Here is an 8,894-nt window from a genome sequence, read left to right as displayed (position 1 = left end):
TATAACTGTCTGGTTTGTTACAGCAACCAAACAGGACAGGTACAGACTTCAATGGACAGTTAGGACTGCAGAAAAAACCCTGCAACCAACCTGTCTTCCACTGAGGACCAGTATACTGCATGGATCAAAAAGAGGGCTGAGAAAGTATCTACAGATACTTACACCCTGGTCAAACGGTTTCAAATTCTCCCCTCAGGATGCCGCTAAGGAGCAGAAAAATAGATGCAGAAAAAAGAACTCAACCTCTAAAATTCATTCTATAATAATAATTATAAATAAATAATAAATTATCTTCCAGAATTGTTAAGATTTTACCGTATTGCACTGAATAGTGTATGAATGATTCAGTCTTATTATTGTATTTCCAACTGTTTTTAGAAAAGGAATGATCTGTTTTGCCAATGAGTACTAGGTTAATTTATCAATCGCAAAACATCTTAAACCAATTTTCTCTAATATTAATGGTAAACTTAATCTTTGTCTCTCAGTCATTGCTACAAGTCAATTGTCCCATTTAAATCATAAAATGTTTAACTTAATTTCTAGATCATGTTTCAATAACAACTTATAAATAAGCTCCAAATAAATGTTCTTAGTTTTGTATTATAATTTGTTAAAATTCAGTTAGGTTTCTAGGTATACCACTGTATTTCTTACTTCATTTTTAATTATTCTGAAGATATTGAATTACCTAGGTAATTCTAACTATTCTGAAGACTCTTGAATCTTTTCTTTATTAAGAAACAGCTCTTTTATTATATATTAAATATCTCTCTAGTAATTCATCAAATATTTTGTACATTCATCTTCATGAAAATAAGTAACTAACATTGAGACAAGAGGCAGTAAGTCTGGGCTGATTCTTCTCCTGTATTTCAAATCTATACTTTTAATATGCTGCTTATGATTGAATTGCGTATGTAGGTTTTATATTTCAATAACTATCAAGCCAAATATATTTATGCAAAATGCTTATCTCAAGAGAAGCAACCCAGCTATACAATAGTATAATTTAGCCTGTGATCCAAGTTAGACAGATGGCTTGATAATACAATTTAAAATTTGGTAGTGCAAATATATTTCCAATTCTCTCAAATCTTGGTCCTTGGTCTCTTCTTTGATCTTATAAAATTATTTGATTCTGTATTTTGTTATACCCTGTCTTCAATTCTTATTGGGTTCATGTAAAATAGAAAATTGAGCTTTGGTAAAATATTGATTTTTACTGCTGTCCTTCCTAACCAGGAAGAATTTTAACTTTCTCCATATTAAAATAACTGACTTTTTTTTTATTTTTCCAAGTCTGAGAATCATTACTTTTTTATTATTTTTTGATAAGAATATTCTGAGGTACATAATTGGTTTAACAGTACTCAGCCCTCTTGTTTGCTACAGATATTATTTTTCCTCAGATAAATTCCATGCATTCATTTGAACTTTGTTTTTATTTAATACCCAGATACAAATCACATTGCTTTATACAGTGTTCCATAGTATCTATCCAGTTGATTCTATCCTGCAGGGGTGATACAGTCTGGGTGTCCCCCCCACCTACTTCTTTTGTCCTTTTGAGTCAGTGTTCTCCTGGTAACTGCCTGGACTAATCCCTGCAGCTTTCTTGGCAAGGCTTTTCAGAAATGGTTTGACATTGCCTCCTTCCTAAAACTAAGAGACAGTGACTGGCCCAAGGTTACCCAGGTAGTAGGACTAGTAATTATGGTGTTCCGGTTCCCAACCAGATGCTTTAACCACTACAACCAACTGGTTCTTCCCTTTAATTAAACAATGTCATCTATCAGGACCCTGGAATGCCTTCTCTTTAATAGCATCTGCTCCCCAAAATGAGGTTTCCCATCACTTTGTTGTTCAGAAGTGCTTAAAGACATGGATCTTTGCCCAGGGGTTGAGCAAGGAAGAGTAAGAGTTAAGACACTTCATCCCTGTCCAATCTGCCATTCTCATCATCTATTAAACTATTATTATTGTATTTTCTTTGCTTTAATTGCTGTGAGTTCCCCAGAGTCACTGGGAGTCAAGGCAAATTTGATAAATATCAATTCTTTAAAAATGTATTCAACACAATTTATTTTCATACAGACCTCATCCCGATACTGCGATAGCATATATTAACAAATGTAATTCACTGAGCATCTGAATATAATTTAGAGGCATACACTAACCAAAGAATGTTGTTCCTACCTCTGCTTCATGTAAAAGTGAGATGGGTGGTTATATAAATCAAGTAAATAAATACATTAAGTCCTTTGTATAACTCAAGATGCCATATGATCTAAACATTTTTTTTGTTCTATTCAGAACCTTCCATAATTAAGAAAAAATATCAAGGAGGCTTTAAGAAAAGTTTCTGACAGGGGTTTATGAATTCTGCCTGTATTTATTTGGGCTTATAGGCCACTTCAGTTGTAACCAATTCTAAGTATCTTATACTGATTCAGTTTTCCCTAAATATTTTTAAAGATCAATATATGTATTTGATAGCCGGAATATTATTGGTTTATAATTTTACTTATGTTGATTCTTGTTTTTAATGTTATGTTGGCCACCCAGAGTCACTCTGGCAAGTAGTTGGCCATATAAATTGATTTTTTTAATTCATATGCATATCAGAGATTTCTCCCTTGAATGCTTATATGCATATACATGCTCCATAGTACATTGTAGTATCAGTCAGAAATTCAGGTCTGATATATATTTGAAAACATATGTGACAGGCCTTTCAAACATGTAATGTAACATGCTCAAGCTATAAAATAAAGTGAGAAGTTATGCTCCAAATTCAAGAATAAAACTAATTGCAACAGATATATTGTAAGATAATGCTCAATTGAGGGTTTTGGAGGCCAAGAGTTACATTTAGCCTTATGTGGCACATTAAGAGGTTCTATCTATCTATCTATCTATCTATCTATCTATCTATCTATCTATCCATCCATCCATCCATCCATCCATCCATCCATCCATCCATCCATCGATCGATACAGTCCTGAAACAATACAATGCGCAGCACAGAAAATATAATAAAACACAAAATAAGAATTATACAGCAGTAACCCATCTCTCAATTATAAGATTTAACAATGGAAAGCTTTCCTGACATCTTCCCTTTTTTTATTCCCTTCCTAAATAGTGGAAGTGAGGGCACACCAGATGCATCTTTTGGGAGAAAGAGATAGGGAAAGGCCGTTCCAAAAGGGAAAATTAACCCATTAATTTATCTTCTATTAATGTATTAAAGTAAGCATAAAGAAAAATCTGTTCTTGGAATGGTTAGCCAGATGCTTTTGAGATCTAGGTGATTACATACACATAGGCACACACTGAGTATTCAAACATTCAACTGTTCTTCATTAAATAACGTTTTCAAAAATGAGAAAAGGTTAAAAAATAAATACAGCAATCCCATACATTCCTACACTTTAATGAGTAGTTTTTATATAAATCCATAAGAGCCTAGTTGTTATTTATCTATCATTTATTCCCTATCTTTAATGTTCAACAAATATTTAGACAATGTTTCTTGGAAGTTCACCACCAACATTCAAATTCAATGGCAAACTGGAAGCAGTATGCAACCCTTGGTTGAGTAATCTCTCTTCTTCTTAATGTCACCATTTTTTTCCAATTTGCACCTTTTAGAGTATACATAATACTCTTTTATAACATTACAGTTACAGAGCCTAGATTCCAGTATCGCACATCCCCAGATAAACTGCACTTTAAATATTGTCCCAAATGAAATTCAGTTTAGAATGGTGGTTAAAGGCACTGGGCTACAAGCTGGGAGGCTATGAATTCTATTAATGCCTTACGCACAAAAAGCAACTGGATGACTTCAAGCCAGTTACTTCCTCAATCCTGAGAAACTGGCAAATGTTGCAAAGAAAATTGCATGGACATGTCCAAATAGCTGCTAGGAGTTAAAGACTGTATGACTCAAAGACATACATACATACAAATACCAAATAATTATTTCTGTTTTGGTAGATACACTAAAGAAAATCTAAAATGCTAGCTTGTTGCATCTATTTTTACAGACACACACAATTGCTCACGTAATAAAAGTTTGGAATCCATGTCAAAGGTATACCAGTTCCCTACCTGTTTTTCACTCAAAGCTGTGATTTTGGCTTGGAGTTCATGAAGCTGCTTCTTCAAGTCAGCATTCTGCTTAGAAAAAAAAAAAGTATAACAATTCTGCTCATTGATAAATATTTCCAATAAGACTGCTTAATAAAGCAAAAATATATTAATATTGTTTTTGTTTAGTAACTCTCAGGCTAATGTCCCAGTTGACAGAAGACAAAACATGAAGCATGATTCACTGGAAATGATTAATAAGGATATCAAGAGGACTTTAAATGGTCTATAAAAGCAAATATGAAAACTCTATAGGCTGTTCTTTGCAAAGAAGAAAATGAAACTATTTCAAAAGATCTTTAACACAAAACTATTGCCCATCTCTAAATCTGATCTCCAGCCTCTGGCTCTTATAAGAACACAAGGTAAAAGCAGATACACTTCAAAACGTTTTAGTGCATACACGTTCACTGAACTTTATCAAGTTCCTTAAAATGAAGAATACTGGAATTCTGTTCTCTACATTTAAGACGATAAGCCTAATAATAATTGTTAGATATAAATCTGGAATTTTTATTTCAAATTCTAACACAATTTACTAGAGTAGCATACACATAGAGACAGTGCTTCCATTGGGACCATACACAATGGAAGTGTGCAGAAACTATTTGGAACTCAGTTCTTCACCAAATATCTCATTAAATGCAAGTAGTCCTCGATTTACAACAGTTCATTTAGTGACTGTTCGAAGTTACAATGGCACTGGGAAAAATGACTTATGACCATTTTTCACACTTACAACCGTTACAGCATCCCCATGGTCACGTGATTTACATTCAGATGCATAACAACTGGTTCATATTTATGATGGTTGCAGTGTTCTGGGGTCATGTGATCATCTTTTGTGACCTTCTGACATGCAAAATCAATGGGGAAGCCAAATTCACTTAACAACCGTTTTATTAATTTAAGAACTGCAGTGATTCACTTAACAAATGTGTCAAGAAAAGTCATAAAATGGGGCAAAACACTCTTAACAAATTTCTTACTTAGCAACATAAATTCTGGAGTCAATTGTAGTCGTAAGTCGAGGACTACATGTGCTTTCCACAGCCCTTTTCTTTATAATACTGAAACAATGTATCCTGTATTGTATGATATTTAATAAAGCCACAATTGTAAAAATATTCCTTCAACGTTCTGTGCATAAATGGCTATTTTATAAGGAAATGTATAACATGAATTATAATCTGTCATAACGTCTATATAAAGCATAGTTTCAAGGAACTTTTTCATAATTTTGAAAAATTATGAACACACTAACCTATAGAATTTGATACTGCTGCTTACTTATTTCATGCATAATAAAAAATAGGTCTATTCTGAAATACTCAACTTACAACCATTCATTTAGTGACCATTCAAAGTTACTGAAAAAAATAACTTATGGCTGATTTTCACACTTATGACTGTTGCAACATCCGCATGTCACATGATCAATATTTGGGTGCTTGGCAACTGGCATGTATTTATGACAGTTGCACTGTTGTGGGGTCATGTAATTACTTATTTGCAACCTTCCCAGATTTTCTTAATGGCCAAATGATTCACTTAATAACTGCAGTGATTCACTTAACAACTGGGGCCAGGAAGGTCGTAAAATGGGGCAAAACTAACTTAAGAACTGTCTTGCTTAGCAACAAAAATGTTGGGCTCAGCTGTAGTCTACCTGTAACATGACTACATGTCACACTGCAATCTCTATTCTAGCTCCATAATCTGCTCAATTTTACTTCTGGGTTCAAAGCAAATTATAGATTCACCCAGCTGTAGAGAACTATGATTTTGCTTGTCTGTCACACCAGAATTACAAACTATGGATTAAAGCAAGCATAAGTCTTAAGGCACTGGTTTAACACAAACCCAAAATTAATCACAGTTTTCTGAAGAACAGAACAAAGTATCAAACACACTACTACTTATATACTAAATATATTTTATGTTTTAATTTAATTTCAAAAAGTAATTCAAAGAAATATATAAAATTGGATCTTACATTAAACTTTAATAATATAATACTCAATTAAGAGTACAAATAAAACGTGTTTTACCTGTGGATCCTGTTTCATTTGGGCAACCAATTTCTGAAAATAGAAGACAGATTTTGTTAGTACTCTCTATGACTTTCTAAGATTCTTTTAAGGTCCAGTAAAGATGAAGTTAGTGTTACCTATTTTTCAACAAATGTGACACCACTGCTCCATGAACTATTCTGGCTACCAGTATACTTCCAGGTGCAATTCAAGGTGCTGGTAGTCACCTTTAAAGCCCTTTATGGCCTGGAATCAGGTTACTTATGGGACTATTTCTCCCCAGTTGTCTCTACCATTCCTATCTGATCAGGTAGGAGAGCATACTCTAGATACCATCTGTTAAGGAATATCACATGACCGATCTAACAGAACCTTTTCTATTATGGCACCCTTCCTCCAGAAGTTGGATTGGCCAGGTCTCTGTTGGTTTTCAGTAAGTCCTACCTTGAAGACTTGATTCTGTGCTCAAGCCTGTGTTGACCGATGCCTTTTGTAATTTGTCCCAGGTTCTATATGTTTTTATGTTTTTTGTGTATGTTTTATATTTTTAATGTTATTAGCTACCCAGAGTCATGTACAGGTAGTCCTTAACTTACAACAGTTCATTTAGTGACTGTTTAAAGTTACAACGGTACTGAAAAAAGTGACTTATGACTGTATTTCACACTTATGACCAATGCTGCATCCCCAGTCATGTGATCAGAATTCAGAAGCTCGGCAACTGAATTATATTTATGACAGTTGCAGTGTCCCAGTATCCTACCTTTTGCAACCTTTTGACAAGCAAAATTAATGGGGAAGCCAGATTCATTTAACAACTGTGTAACTAATTTAATAACTGCAGTGATTCACTTATCAACTGTGACAAGAAAGATTGTAAAATGGGGCAAAACTGATTTAACAAATGTCTCATTTAGCAACATAAATTTGCTGAATTATGGTCATAAGTTGAGGACTACTATAATTGAGATGAGCAGTCATAGAAGTCTATTAAAACATAATACTGTATGTCTGTAAGTCCCCTCAAATTGTCTACCCCTGCAGTATGGCATTAAGGCCAGAAACTAGAATAATTTAAGAACAGTTAAAGTTGACTATAATACTCTCAGTAATGATAGTCAAAGTAGGCATATTAACTATTTTGGACACAGGGAGATTCTCTTTAGGAAAGGGCATATAATGCCTCCTTCAGATGTGATTACAAGGAGTTCAATGCCACTTACAGTATGCTTACCAAGTCAATAATTGCTTTGTTAGATCTTATCAGTCAAGATAGGCAAGGGTCAAGTCAACAGTGTTCCATTTCCATAGACTACAATGATGTAAACAGAACTCCAAAAATCTAATGGGATAGCATTCTAAACACTTCTTCAGTAGCAAGCACAACTGAAATATCAAATTTACATCTTACAGGTGACAAAGAACTGACATCAATAAAGCCAGATGCAAATCTGGGTGACTATCACCCCAGCCCAAAGTATCCATTAATCTTGGTACACTGACAGATTCCATTTACTAGAGATATAATTTAGAGGAATGTTTGCATCGCTGAGTGGCAGCACTCATTATAGAGTTGCACTTACAAACCTATGTTTTCAGTCCAAAATGTAGCCAAAGTATTATAAGCCTGAATTGTGTTAGTTCATCTTCCAACTTCTTTATCGTATCTCCAATAACAAAGAAAATATCTTAATTAAACATTATCTCATGTATCCAATGTATGATAATTTTGCTGAATTAACCATTTTAAGGTCAAAAGAATCTTATTTCATAGGTTTCAAACACTCCAACTTTAATTTAAAAAGAAGGCATTCAAACTTACTTTTCTAAAGGTTACATAGATTACATGAATTTCATTTTACATGTTTCAATTTCTAATAAAGACACTGTTTTAAAAATATTCAAGTAGAAGACAAAAAACTAAGTTAGAAGTTGCAACAGCATCAGGATCAAAGAATTTAAGTAAAGAATGTTTATATATGTGCAATTTACATATACACAGCAATATAATAAACAAATATAAAAAGCATTATTGATCTAATTGTGATGAAAAAATGACATGCAAAGCATGAAAGATAATGTGAAATTTTGAATATGAAACAAACAGTTTTTGGCAGTATAGTGGTTTTGGCAAGAAGTAGACAATTTTCTTTGGGACAAAGCGACAAAAATAAGAGTTAAATTAGAACAACTTCAGGGACAGAAAGGTCTTTAATAAAATTAGAAGACAGATTATCTTCTAATATAATACATGAAAAATTCCTTATATCCACTTTGGCTGCTCAAGAGCAAGCTATCTGAACTAATGCAATCAAGGGCAGAATTGAAAAACCATCAAATGATTCTAAGTGCAGACTCTGCAAAGAAACAGAAGAAAAAGTACCACAAATTGCCTATAAGCACCATAACAGTCACCAAAATGATTCATTGGAACGTATGTAAAAATTATATGCCAGTAATGAAAAACTGGTAGGAACATAAAAAAGAAAATAAACATAGAAAAAGTACCGTATATACTCGAGTATAAGCCGAGTTTTTCAGCCCATTTTTTGAGCTGAAAAATGCCCCCCTCGGCTTATACTCGAGTCAATATTTTTCCCCAGTTCTTTATGGACTTACAATATCCGAGCACCGTTTAAAGAGACGCCGAAGGCAGACGGTGCCCAACTGCGCGCCTTTCCCCCTTGGCGGGGTGGTCTTTTG

The 8,894-nt window shown here is 33.8% G+C and overlaps 1 long non-coding RNA gene across 1 annotated transcript in view; it reads right to left on the bottom strand.

The window, feature by feature from the left end:
* Positions 1 to 4,125: 4,125 nt before the first annotated feature.
* LOC107290409 overlaps positions 4,126 to 8,894 on the bottom strand; it is a 65,204-nt gene continuing 60,435 nt past the window's right edge. Inside the window, exons 4-5 of the long non-coding RNA XR_001548950.1 lie at positions 6,210 to 6,242; positions 4,126 to 4,185 (exon numbers count right to left, since the gene is read on the bottom strand). This is a non-coding gene — a long non-coding RNA (uncharacterized LOC107290409). The remainder of the gene's footprint in view (positions 4,186 to 6,209; positions 6,243 to 8,894) is intronic.

The sequence above is a fragment of the Protobothrops mucrosquamatus genome, unplaced genomic scaffold (assembly GCF_001527695.2).
Source record: "Protobothrops mucrosquamatus isolate PMUCROS unplaced genomic scaffold, P.Mucros_1.0 scaffold886, whole genome shotgun sequence".
In the NCBI taxonomy this organism is placed as follows: domain Eukaryota; kingdom Metazoa; phylum Chordata; class Lepidosauria; order Squamata; family Viperidae; genus Protobothrops; species Protobothrops mucrosquamatus.
This window is presented reverse-complemented; position numbering and strand designations above follow the sequence as displayed.